Source organism: Hyla sarda, unplaced genomic scaffold (assembly GCF_029499605.1).
Source record: "Hyla sarda isolate aHylSar1 unplaced genomic scaffold, aHylSar1.hap1 scaffold_273, whole genome shotgun sequence".
Lineage (NCBI taxonomy): Eukaryota > Metazoa > Chordata > Amphibia > Anura > Hylidae > Hyla > Hyla sarda.
In genome coordinates, this window is record NW_026609429.1 from 236361 (window position 1) to 248926 (window position 12566).

The following is a 12566-nucleotide window of genomic DNA, read 5'->3' on the forward strand; positions in this document are numbered from 1 at the left end:
CTGGCTACCACATGTCCCTAAAGTCCGCCATTACCCTCGCTGCTGGTAGCTTCACTCAGGCCACATACACAACCCTTGATCCCTAAAAGAGATTATTCTATTGACTATTTTAGACTAAAAAGCTATTGCTACTGGATGGAGTCCGCCACCTCCTGCTGTACACTGGCTAATGCCAGTCTGCCAATTTTGTTGCTTCTCCCAAAATGAGATAATTTTTGGAACACTTGGAAAAAGCCATTGTGGCCTCTGATCCCTCCATATTCATTTTAACACCAGCAACATCTACTGGCAACCAGGGAGACTTGATGCCGCTTTATTTTAGTTTCAAAAACTTCTCTTATCTCTAATTATTATCTTTAGAAAGTTTATCAAAAATGAAGAAAAATTTGATGATGCTTCTAGTAACCTCAGTGATTAAAATTACATTACTGACGGGTCACCAGATCACCGGCTTCTGAAGGGTTTCTGTACGGCTTTCCTGATGTCTTTATTCCTCAGACTGTATATAATGGGATTGACCAAAGGAGTGAACACTGTGTATAGCAGGGAGAGGATCTTACTCATGGTCGATGATTGTCCTTTTGTTGGGACAAGATAAACACTGATCAGAGACCCATAGAATATGGAGACCACAATGAGGTGGGAGCTACAGGTGGAGAAGGCTTTCTGTCTGCCGATACTGGATGAGATCCTTAAGACAGACGAGACAATATAAGTATAAGACACAACAATGATGGTGGTTGGAATTAGGAGAAGTGGAGTTCCTATGAGATAAATCTCCAAGTTGACATTGACAATGAAAGTGTCAGAACAGGCGAGGTCTAGTAAGGGGACAATGTCACAGAAGAAATGGTCAATGATATTTGGTTCACAAAAGTTTAGCTTTACCAATGTGATGACATATAATAAAGCGATAGAAAACCAGACCAACCAGCAGATGATGGCCAGTACCACACAATGTCCACTGGTCATGATAGAGGTGTAGCGGAGGGGGTTACAGATGGCCACATATCTGTCATAGGACATCACAGCGAGGACAAAACACTCTATACTTCCTGAAGAAGAAAAAATACCAAGCTCAGTCATACAGTCAATAAACGTAATGGCCCCCCCCATTATTCAGGACAATATGAAGCATATTAGGGACAATGTCTGTGGATAATAAGAGGTCACTGATGGACAGATGTGAGATGAAGAAGTACATGGGGGTGCGGAGGTTCCTGCTGGAGGACACCAGGGAGATGATCAGGAGGTTCCCACATATGGTCCCATAGTAAACCACCAGGAGAAGACAGAACAGGAGAATTCTTAGTCCTCGACTGACTTGGAATCCTAAGAGGAAAATCTCTGTCACCACAGTCAGATTCTTCCCCTAAATACAGATACAATAGTAGTTTATGCTACAATAAACACAATTTACAGTCATTTTCTTAAAAAGGTTTATCAGGAACCTAATATTGATATGATCTATTGTTAGGGGAAGTAATCAATATCAGATCAGCAGTGATCTGATTCCCAACTCCTCCCCCGATCAGCCGCAGCCTCTCCATTGTCACCAGACACAGCCCCATACAGTTTGCGGCAGTATACCTGGTGAGGGAAGATAGCGGAGCTGTGATACCAGGAAAACTATAAAAAATGTACAAACCTATGCCTGGTAAGTCATGAAGGGGATGGTTTACCTGTGGAGCACGGCCGCACCTTCAATCAGCAGGACAGGGAAGTCAGGAATCTGGTATTGATGATCCGTCCTATGGTTAGGCCACCACTATTGTTGTCCTGGAAAATCCCTTTAATATTTAAATTGGCCCCCTGCAAAAAATTCCAATGTGGATATAAATGCTGCAGAGTTATCTGTATTGTTGGTGTGCTACATTTATTCCAAGATGCCATATATGGTGCTGTCATGTATGAGCAGGGAAGGAGTGCATACTATTCTCGCCCACTCCCCTATCCCTGTCTATTTTCGTACGTGCCCTAGGTGACAGGTCCGTAACCAAGGTGACAGTCCCTACCTAGACAAGTGAGGGACGTTATTGTCAAAATAATAAAATACAATAATACAGACAATACAACAGAACAGACTAACAAAGTAAAACTGCAGGATGGAGGCAGGTTGCGGGTGTCCCTGGCAAGGGATGTAACCCAAAATCCGACTTCTTCTTTAGCGCTTCACCGGGGTGACAAAGACAAGTTTCGCAAATGTGCTATAATAACTTTTTATTTTCCAATGTACAAGGTATACATGGACAATATAGAGGTAGGGGAGCTGGTGCCTCTACATGTTAATAGAATGGTGCATAGAGGTCACATTGCATTAGAACATTGGTAGGTAAGAAAGAGTAATGACCTACGAAAATGTATCAGAGCGGCATTGTTATGTGATTACATTATGAGTTCTGTGGCATCACCGAGCCCATGAGGTTGGAGCGTTCTGAGACGGTAGTTCCAGTACATCTCTCGCTTTTTTAGTGCTTAAAACCTGTCGCTACTGTGTGCTGGAATATGGCCAATGGGACATATGGTGATTATGTCCGGATGTTTTTTCAGAGCAATGTTTGGAGGCTGTTGAGGGTGAATTTGCATTTGATGTTGTTTCTGTGTTGGTTGAGGTGAAGTTCTTGGGTTTTTCTACCAATGTACTGTTGGTTGCAGATGCAGGTGATGAGGTAGATAACGTAGCTGGATTTACAGTTGAGGGGCATTTGATGTTGAACATTTCATTGGTTGATTTGTTGGAGAATGTTTTCTGTGATTTATGGTGCAGCACAGGCATCTCTTTGTTTCACATCCGTATGATTCTTTTGGTTTTTTATATTTGGTGGTGTTGTGACTGGTTGTGTGGCATCTTAGCCTGCTGGGGGCCAGTATGTTTTTTAGTGTGGGTGCTCACCTGAATGTGATGCCCAGTTTGTTTGGAAGTGCGTTTTTTAGGATTGGATCAGATTGCAGTATGTGCCAATGTTTCTGGAGGACGGATCGGGTGTGGGAGGAATTACAGATTGTGATGAAGTTGAGTTTGATTGTTTGTTTTTTGGGGGTTTTCTTTATTTTCTTTTGGTTTCAAGCAGTCTTCTTGTGTTAGTGATATGGTTTTGTTGTAAGCTTTGTTTAAGGTGTTTGCGGGGTGACCTTTGGCTAAAAAACGGTTTTGGCTTGTGCGCGAAAAGTACTTTTGGATGTGCAATTTTTCCGGATTCGTTTATATTGGTTGAAGGGTATGTTGGTTTTCCATTTTTTTTATGTCCGCTGTTAAATGACACGTAACTGTTTGAAAAAACTTTTTTGAAATGGGTAGCGTTAATGATGTTGTTGTTTTAGTGGTATATCTCCAGGTCCAGAAAGTCGATTTTCTTGTCGGATTTGTTGGAAGTGAGTGTGATACCCCAGTCATTGTTGTTTATGGTGGTGATGAGTTCCTCAATTAAATGTAATGGTCCGTTCCATGGGAGGAACAAATCATCTATGCAACGGCGGTATAGTACGACATGTTGTTGGAATAACAGTTAGGAAGTGATGAATATTTTTTAAAAATTCCCCATTACCAGATTTGCATACGATGGTGCCAACCGTGTGCCCCTCGCAGTGTCCAGCGTCTGGTGGTAGGTGGTACCGTCGCATGTGAAATAATAGTGGTTGAGAATTATCTCCAAGCAGTGCATTAGAAGTTGTCGCTGTTTTTGTGGGATGGTGAGATCTTCTTCTAGGATGAGTTTGATGCAGTTCAAGCCTATGTCGTGCTTTATGTTTGAGTATAATGCTGTGACATCCATGGTCACAAATGTAAGGTTTTCTTGCCATTGTATGGGACAGAGTAATTGGATTAGATCATCTGAACTTTTTAGATGGCTGGGGAGGGATTGAACGTAATCTTTTAAAATTAGGTCCAGGTAATAAGAAATTTGTGAGATGTGACTATTGATTCCAGAAATGATAGGTCTGCCGGGGGGATTTTCTTGTTTTTTGTGGACTTTTGGTAGGTGGTAATAAAAGGGTATGAGGGTTTGTCTATGTATAGGAATTTCTTTTCATTTTTGCTTATGATGTTCTCAGCAAATGCGTGGTCCAGAAGTCTTTTTATGATTTCTTGTAGTTTGGGGTAGGGGTTGTGATTGAGTTTTTTGTAGTAGTCATCGTCTTGAAGGATTTTAGAGCTTCAGTATGGTAGTTGTCGTAGTTTTGTAGGACAAGTCCTCCACCTTTGTCTGCCGGACTTATGACTAATTCTTTATTCACTTTTAGGTTTTTGAGCGATTGTTTTTCATTTTTTTGTCAGTGATCCGTTTCCATGGTTTCTGGTGGTTGTGGGCATTTGATGTCTTGGGCTACAAGGACTTGGAATGATTTGATAAGGTGACCTTGGCTGTGGGATAGAATGTTGATTTATTCTTTATTTTGGGGGTGTTTGCCTTCCAGTTGATCGATTTCCTGGGGTATTGAGTTGGAAGATGTTAACTGGCTGGGCAATAGGAAGGGCCTATGGAGTGTAAGCTTTCTGGTGAACTGGTGCAAATCTAGAAATAACGTGAAGTCATCTGGCTTATTTGTAGGGCAGAATGATAGTCCTTCTCTTAGAAGCGAGATCTCGTATCGATTCAATGCATAGGAAGATAGGTTGAACATTTTCACCAGTGTTTCTGAGTCTGTTTTCTCATTGGTGGGTATTATAGATTTAGTTCAGTTTTTCTTTCTCTCTTCTTTTTGTTTTTCTCTTCTGTGTTTTTTCTTTTCATTGGTGGGATTGGTAGAAAGATTTTCTATTTTCTTCTTGGTGGTTGGCTTCTGGCTTAACCCTAAAAAAGACTCCGATTTGGGTGGATGGGCTGAGAGGGTTGAGGTTGAGTTGCAGAGTTTTAGAAATGGTACGAAATTCCGATTTCCATTTTTGGTATTGACAATGGTGATGGGGACATGGGGTTTATTGACGTTGACTACTGGACTTTTCAATGGGGTTAGTGTGATGAGAGGATCTGATGTATTTAGATTTTCATAGTTTGGGTTGTTGTCATAAATGGATAGTTGTGACGGTGTTGGTGATGGTTTTGGTGATGGTGGGTTGGGATTTGTAGCTGGTGATTTATGGATGTGCTTTTTAAGAACTTCTATGGTTTTCATTATGTCATTGATTTTTGCTTGTCTGGAAGTGAGTGTTGAGGATGGACAGTTGTACTGTGAAGGTTGGTTCGTCTGAGTTGGATTGTGGCTTTTGCGGGCTGGTCCCATTGACCAAATTCCAGCACACAGAAGCGACAGATTTTCAGCACGGTAGATATACTGGATCTACCGTCTGGGAACGATCCAACCTCATGGGTTAAATGATGCCACAGAACTGATAATGTAATCACATAAACAATGCAGCTCTGATAGATTTTCTTATATCATTACTCTTTCTTTCTTACCTACCAATGAGATAATGTAATGTGACCTCTATGTAGCATTCCATGAACATGTAGAGGCACCAACTTCCCTACCCCAACCATAAACACCCCCACCACATCCACATACAAAACCCATTCAGAAAAGTGTCCTCAACTCAGCAGCCAATCTCCAGTACGCTGCTTGCCCCTGCTGGCTACACTTGCAGCTTGTTTCAATCACTGTGCACCTCCTGTCTCCTTAGCTTAAAGTAAAGCTCAGTGCAACTTGCCGTAGACCCAAATGGCATATTGACGACTATGGGGAAAATTCCTCTATGTTATAGGTAAACCCTATTTAAGCCTCCAGCAAATCCCTCCCCAAGTTCACAGGAACTAACGTCATAAACCGGCCCCCAGTGACCTCAGTTACCCGCCATCTTTGAAAATTGAAGCCCCTCCACTGTATAAATACACACACCATACAGCAATATAACGGACCTGACGAAGAGAGGAATCCTCTCTGGAAACGTGTTGTCCTGTGCACCAAAAAAACTGTATAACTGATATTGTCCATGTATACCTTGTACATTGGAAAATAAAAAGTTATTATAGCACATCTGCGAAACTTGCCATTGTCACCCCGGTGAAACGCTAAAGAAGAAGTCGGATTTTGGGTTTCATCCCTTGCCAGGGACACCCGCAACCTGCCTCCAGCCTGCATATCTTACCGCTGCCAGCGGTACCGATGAACTCCCGCAAGGCACCCAAAGCGCATCTCAGAGTTGTGCCTGAACATCGCACAACTCTAAAAGGTGAGCATTTTCTCTCTTATTTTTCACGACATACATGCAATTGTAAAAAGGTAAGGGCACAATCAGGGCGCCATCTCTGTTCCCTCTTTTTTCACATACTCCCTGCAACAAAGTAAAACTAACACACTCACACAAGTCCAAGTCCACTATCCACGTCTAAAGGCAGGAGTTGTCAGAGTACAAGATCGCTAATACTAGAGAGAAGAGTCAGAGAGTGGAGCCAAAGGGGCAAAATGCCAGATATTACAGGTACAGTAGAAAACTAGCTAGGAATAAAAACTGAGCTCTATAGCAGGCAGCAATTGGAAGAAGACTGACAGCTTAAATAGGCCCAAACAAGGTGCTCACATCAAGGTCAGCTGACCACTCCAGACAGCTGGGCATAGCCCACGGCAAAACAAAACAGAGTGAGAGCTGTCAAAACCATTTAACCCCACAGCTCCTGACAGTACCCCCCCCCCCCCTTTTAGGAGGGGCCACTGGACCCTTCACAACCTGAGAGTAAAGAGGTATGGCTGAATCATCAATTTCTTCAACAGTATCCTCATCCTCAATGTCACACCACTGATTGGTGTCCTCACAATCATCTTCACTCTTCAGACTTAGGTTACACATGAACAATTTTATCTGTCTTCTAAATACCCCCCAGAAGAAACAACAGGCATATCAATTCCCCTCAGAGACAAATTGTCAGGTTTACATTTTTGGGAAACAGAAAGTACCTGTGTGCCCAAGTGGCTGCCATGATGACCACTTGGAAGCGGACAATGGGCACAGGACCTGATGAAATGTGTGTCCTCCCCACAGTAGAGACACAAGCCGTAGAGTTGTCGAAACCTTCTGCGCTTTTCTGTAGTGCGAATAGCTTGGTCTAAGGTGTCAGAAGAGGGGTAGGTCACTAACATATCCTCCAGGATGTCAGATAATCCCAGTCTAAATTGACAAATCAAAGCTGGGGTATTCCATCTGGAAGCCACACACCACTTTCTGAAATCTGCACAATACTCCAGTAAACAGTACAATATTTAAATGCAGAGTGCAGAAACTCCATGTATAGACAATGCATACTACACAGGGTAAATACATAGAGCTGTGACAACAATACAGACCACAATTGGCAGTAATGAGGAATAGGGAGTCCTGGGATGCCGCCACCCCAACACGTGTTTCGGTCCAACGACCTTTGTCCGGGGGTGTCGGCAACCCAATAGCACAGGGTATATATACACATGCAGGGCCAATGAGGTGACAGCAGCTTAATTAATAATAATAACGCTCACCAGTGCGCCCAAGGATCAGTGTAGTCTGCTGCTCCCACGCTGAACCGCTTCCGGGCTGCCGGGTCACACAGCCGCCATGTGATCAAGTCACATGACCGCACTGTGTAAAGACCCGCAGAGAGCACTGTATGACACTTAGTCTTCAGAAAATAGATCTAGAGGCCAAACCTGATCACTGCATCGATAGTGAATAACCACACCAGGACCAGGGCTAACACATGATAATAGCTAAGAATGAATGCATATAGGAAAAATATTAAACTGAATAAGGGGTATAGATTAATATTAGTGAAGAAACATGCATAAATTAAATAATAAATAAAAAATGAATGAATAATAAAAGAAGAAGAATATAATAGAAAAATTTATACCGTATTTATCGGGGTATACCACGCACCGGCCTATAACACGCACCCTCATTTTACCAAGGATATTTGGGTAAAAAAAGTTTTTTACCCAAATATCCATGGTAAAATGAGGGTGTGTGTGTGTGCGCGTGTATACCCCGATACACCTCCAGGAAAGGCAGGGGGAGAGAGGCCGTCGTTGCCCTCTTCTCTCCCCCTGCCTTTCTTGGGGTCTAGAGCCCTGCTGCCGCCGCTTCTCTCCCGCTGGCTATCTGCGCCGCTGCCCGTTCTCTCCCCCTGACTATTGGTGCTGGCGCCCCGGCACTGACGTCATGCGCCGCGCCGTGCAGCGCATAGCAACGACGCAGGGGACGCACACCGGAGGGCTGAAGCAGCGCGGACCCAACCCCGGCAACAGGTAATTATGCAACCAGGGATGGGGGGAGGCAACGGGGCAGCGGCGCTGGCAATGGGTGCCGCTGGCCCTTTTCTGCCCCTTCTCTCCCCCCGATAGCCAGGGGGAGAGAAGGGCCGGCAGCAGGGCTCTAGACCCCAGCAAAGGCAGGGGCAGAGAAGCCGGCAGCGCTGGCTGTCTCTGCACCTGCAAAGCCGCTGCAATTCATTGATTTAAAGCGCCCGCTTTAAATCATTGAACTGCAGCGGCTTATCGGCGTATAACACGCACATAGACTTTAGGCTAAAAATTTTAGCCTAAAAAGTGCGTGTTATACGCTGATAAATACAGTAATAAATAGATACATAAGACATGCCCATATCAGTATTGCAGACATATGTGGATGAATGTTGTACAGTGCAGTGTACAATGTGAGGATACATATATATATATATATATATATATATTTATAATATAGTGACATGTGACTAGTGATGAAAATACATGAAAGTGGCATAAATAAATTAATAAAATTAAGAATTAAAACAGCTGGGCGTAGCAAAAGGCAAAGCAAAACAGAGTGAGAGTTGTCAAAACCGTTTAACCCCCCCGGCTCCTGACAATGCGCTTTGTAAGGATGACCAGGATGTAGCCCACAATCCCCATGTATTCTTTTGCACTTTCTGCTTTTGCTCAGGAAACCCTGTGGCATTCAGCAGATACAGTAAGACATCAATATATAACCCACATGCAGAGCGCCAACAGTAAGCAGTAAGCTATTAACAGTAAGCAGTTAATGCATAAAGCACTCCTGGCTTACTGTTTTCTAAGTTTAGAAGGGGAATTCTGAACAGCAGGCAATCAATGTATGTTTAACTGCTCAGTAAGTACAGGAGCAGGGACTCGTCTTTACAGAATTCCTGCTCCTGTACAGATTCTCCCAAAGTGAATCTCAAAAAACAAAACAAAAAATCTGATTTTTTGGGGGAAACCTTCAAACCAAATTTGATTGTTTCCAAAAAGATTCACTCATCTCTGCTGGTGGTCAGTAATCACATGACTGATGCTAGACGAACGGACCCACATAAACAACTAACACTAAAATAACTCTCTCTATAACAAGAGCTGCTCCCGGTACATAAGAAAATCAGCCATAACAATAGACAGGAGCAGTGATCATATGGGTGATCTGGTGACAATGGCGTCTGTTGGTGGTGGGGTATATTAGGAGCATGGTGGGGATTAACAGTAGAGGGCTCGGTGCAAAAAATCATACAAATCCCCCGACAAAAAAGAAAAACAAAGTTAAAGAGCTCAGAATAAGGTAATTCAAAGCAACTTTTTAAATGTATTATTTAGTTTATTTGTTTAAAAAAATATTTACATTTAGTATTAAGTCCAAATTTTTTTTTTCTGTTTTATGGTAAATAATATTAAAAGTTTAATCGCTCCTACAAAAAAATACCCTCCTGTGGAGAAATAAGAGAGTTCTGGCACTTAGAACATGAGGCGTTAGAACCGGTTTCTGGATCTTTTCTATATCTAGTGAAGAACACATTTCTCTATTTTTATATAAATAAATCTAATCCTTACAGTGAGAGAGAAATCATCGGTCACCTTCATCCTCTCTGGATCGCTCAGGTTTCTTATGTCTAAGTTTCTTTTCCTCTCAATATTCATTTTAAGTTCCTTTTCTTTCTTTAAATCTCCGGTAAATAGAAATGTCCCAGAGGGAAATGGTTGAGAGCTCAGATGATGTAGTAGCGGTGGTGTGTACGGTGTAAGCCGTATGAACTACGAACTACAGCAGCTGCTTATGTACTAAATAAATGGCGCGGTGCCTGGGACTGGGAGTCTGGGGAGATTTCTTTTCCCCGTCTCTGTAGTCTCCTTTGTTTTTGCAAGTAAAATAAATAAATAAAACTAGAACTCAGCTACACCAGATTTGGCAGGGGAAATGGGCCAAAATTCCTGCAACTTTTTTTTATTGTTATTAATATTTTTATTTTACAATTGTTGCTTTTAGTAAAGTTTAAGCATTGAAATAATTACAATAAATTCCCAAATAATCTGACTTCATAAACAGTAGTAGAGTCTAGTGTAAGAGACTGGGGGTTGTAATAGCTAGAGGACATCAGGAGGTTGCAGACTGGTGGTAGTTGAAGTAGCCAGCACAATGTGTGGGAGTTTAGTGGCCAGTGTTCAGAAGGAGGAGGTGGACTACTGGGAGCTGTAGTAGACAGGATACAGCAGGCTGCGGCGAACTGCTGGCAGTGATAGTAGCCAGCATACTGCAGGAAGTAATGGTCTGGTGGGAGTTAGTAGTAGTCAGCATACAGCTGGATGTGTTGGAATGGTGGAAGTTTTGCAGCCAGTGTAAAGCAGCAGTTGGTGAACAGATAGGACTGTAGCATCCAACTTACCGCAGGTGTTAGTGAAGTGGTGCACTTGATAAGTGCAACATTTAGCATAAGAGTTCTTATGAAGTTGCTGGTATATACATGAAATAGACGTGTAAGGATCAGCAGTCCACCTACACTAGGAGTCCATTTAAAGGGAAATATGCAAAGTGGCGTGTAAGGATCAGCAGTCCACCTACACTAAGAGTTCAATTAAAGGGAAAGGTAAACACTGCCTTAACCACAACTCAGCCGGGTACAGTCCTTAATGAATCTCCTACAGGCTAGGAGTCTCTTGACTTAATAGTCAGGCACAAGCTTAGTGGTTACGTTGTTGAACTTTGAACTGGAACAATCTTAGCACAGTCCTGCTAGGCACTATTCTTGAACTTGGTTGCTGTAAGACAAAAATGGTTAGACAGGAAAACAATAGGACATTACTTTAGAGTCTCTTTAGAAGATGTTCTTCTTTACTCTTCTAGTGCCTCTCTGGGTTCCTCTATATCTGCCAACATCAGGGGCAGGATTAGACTTAACATAGCTTTGCCACACCACATTGGTGAGGATGGAGTTGTGGAAGGCAGCTTGAAAAGGAGTTATAGGCTTTCTAGCCGGGATCAAAGTAGGGTACCCTGGAAGCAGGCAAACTCTCCATGTCAGAAGAGGGCCTTGGTACATACGTTGGTACCTGTGCAGGAGGCAAACTCTCATTGCTCCGAGAGGGTCTAGGTACGGTCTTTGGTGCCCGCAATTTGGGCTTACTTTCCTGAACTTGAGCAGGACTTGACTCTCGATGATCTGTAGAAAATGAAGAACTTGGCTCCTTGCTGTACATAGAAGATGATGAACTTGACTCTTGAAGCGCCTCCTTCTTGGGTACGCTGGTGGAGGCTTTAGGAGCAGACCTTTTCGGCCTCAAGTTGAAGGGATCGGGCTCCCAATCCATTGACAGGAAATATTTGAAAGGAAGCTGTGTTGGGGCTGTTGGTCTGGTGACCGCTGCAGCCCATTCTCCACGAAGGCTCTGGACGGGGTTGTACTCCACAATTTCACCCACCTCCAAGGTGTAGAACTTGTTATGGAGATATGGCCTTTGCACTGCTCGCCGACTCCTCCGACGGGATCTCGGCCCACGAGCCCCAGGTTCTGTGGTGAGGGGACAATGTCACCGGTGACGCACCTCCAGGTGTCCCTGCACTGTTCGCTGGAGGTGTCTCTGGCCAATCGTCGTAATCATCAGGCAGTGGGGGAAGATTGCAGGCCCCCTCTTCGTCTAATGACAAGTCACCAAGCTCTTGAAAAAGTTGGACTGCGACTGCCACAACTTTCCGTGTTTCCGGCCCCATTTTGTTGACTTCACCACGTGGAACGCTGCTCTCCGCCATGTCTGTACTCTCCGGCTCTCCGTGCAGACTGAAGAGGTCGCTGTGCGTGGCGTCTTTTATAGTGGGCTTCTCCAAAATGGCGCCCAGCAGGAAGGACACTAGCGGTGCAGCCCCGACTTCCGGTCCCTCCAGAAATTACTCCTGTATCTCTGAGTTCCCTTTCGGCTGCGACACTGCAACTTGGTGGCCACGCTCAGGGGCGGGGCGTCGCGCAGCGCGGGCTTTCTTTGCGCGCTTTCCCGGCAGCAGTTCGGCTCCGCCTGTGCAGACCGGACCAAAGGATCGCAGCATGAACTCATTGCGCAGTTTACACATTTTAGTTGTAACAGAATTTTCCCCTCCCCCCCTTACTTTTCTCTTGGCCCCCTTGTATGGTGCACCACAAGCACCGTTCTTGTACACAGCAAAACGGTTTACAGCACATGAATAAAGTTCTTTTTCTGGGGGGGGGGGAGTACACTTTCACTAATGGCGACTGTAGTAGGCACACACCCGTATCCTGTTTGTGACGCCAATAAGGCTTTGTGGTAGCCCTTGGGGGGGTGTTGGTAGTGGGGGTATTGTTTCGGTAAATGAGGGGTTAATGTTAACT

General features: G+C 43.9%; 1 pseudogene; it reads right to left on the bottom strand.

Moving 5' to 3' along the window:
• Nucleotides 1-444: 444 nt before the first annotated feature.
• On the bottom strand, nucleotides 445-5223 carry LOC130325654 (olfactory receptor 1-like; annotated as a pseudogene).
• Between the last annotated feature and the right edge of the window lie 7343 nt (nucleotides 5224-12566).